We start from the raw sequence: 1,693 nt of genomic DNA, 5'->3' as shown, positions 1-1,693 counted from the left end.
TACATATATTGACTGTGTGGCTGCTTTAACCGCACTAGCACAGCTCACAGGACGTTCACTGTGAATACAGCCTCCGGCGCTCGCAGGTGCACACACAGCAGGCCTGAAGGCAGCAACCAACAGAAGTTGGAACTTAAAACATCCTGAAAGCAGCAGCATCGACAAATGTAAACACTGGACTTTCAAAGAGATGTACATTTAAGCAAGGGCACCTGCAATTTTCAGAACTGCAGAGCAAGTCAGGTGCCTAACTTAGGTCTCTTGATGGGGCTGCTCAGGTTGTAGAGCTAAGCACCATCTGCTTCCTCCGTTAATAGGTAGGTTCCCGTTAAATGCCAAGGGCCAAGTTCCTTCTGGACGCACCTTCTCCTCCCCTGCCTGGACAGGGAGCCTCAGGCAGCCAAGTTCCTATCATCAACATCTTAAGTAAAAGCCTGATGTGGCAGTAAGTCCAAACTAGACTCTTCAGTCCTCCTAAAATTAGAGGTACTGGTATATGGGGAGACTTGAGAACCAAAAGCAGTGCTATCTCCTCGCAAGTCACGTGTTGTCATCTGTTTTAAGAAATATTATTTCAACTGGGGTACTTCAAAGCTGGGATACAATAATGTGAATGACAAAGTTACTGTATTTTCAGCTTTTATTTAAAAAAAAAAGACATCACATTTACATTTCAGAATATTTTTAAACAAGGCCATTTTGTTAAAGCTTTAGATATCTAAAAAGTGTCTACAAGATTCACACCTGCATGGAGCTTTGCAAATCACACAGAAGTCACCAAACAGCTATATTGCACAAAGATCCACACAATACCACACCATTCTTAGCTTAGTCTACGTTGTAAAGTGCTGTTTCATAGGAAGAAACTTGTTCTGGAAAAATAAGTATTTGGATAGGCAAATACTGCTGAACTGTATTTCTGAAAGGTGACACTTCCATTGTAGTGGAAAAAATCTGACAGTGTGTTGACAGTGTCTCTGACAGTGTGTTTTTTATTTAATAAGCTGGAGTAAGCACCATAGAGTACTGTAATGAATGTATCCTAAGTATTCAAGTAACACCAAAAGCCAAATCAATTTTTAAACTCAGAATGAGATAAATACAAACAGACATATCAAAAGGTAGATAAATGTTTAAAGTAGTGTCGATGTCTGTCCAGTAGAGTAATTGCATAGCAGAGTACATCTTAAATGAATGTAAGATAAAGCTATAGTAGAAAAAAAACCCCAATTTTTAATTTCTTACTTCTATATTCTCAAGCTAGTAAAATTTAGTATTTTTTTTAAATAAATGAGTCTGAGGGACTGTCTTCATATCTAAGATAGAATGTTCAGTTTATGAATATTTCCATAAAGTAATGAAAGGCCAAAGCCTGGTGATATTGGTCCAGATGCTTTATAAGAATCTGAATGCAGAACTGTAGAGTGCTAGCTGTGACATAAAACCTGTAATTTAGACCAGTTTCTGAAACAGACAAATAAAAAATTATATCTGGGAACAACAAATTGGAAAGTTCAACCTATAATCTATAGCTTTAAGCCTAGGTTTGGTAGATGAAGGCCAAATAGCGATTATACAATGCAAGAAGTCACGGCTACTGAAGAGAGAATCCTGTCTCCTGGGTCTGTTTGGCTACTGGGCTCACACATACAAGAACATGAGCCATCTACTCAACACAGTGCACTAAATGTGA

Source organism: Balearica regulorum, chromosome Z (genome assembly GCF_011004875.1).
Source record: "Balearica regulorum gibbericeps isolate bBalReg1 chromosome Z, bBalReg1.pri, whole genome shotgun sequence".
NCBI classification, from domain to species: Eukaryota; Metazoa; Chordata; class Aves; order Gruiformes; family Gruidae; genus Balearica; species Balearica regulorum.
This window is presented reverse-complemented; position numbering follows the sequence as displayed.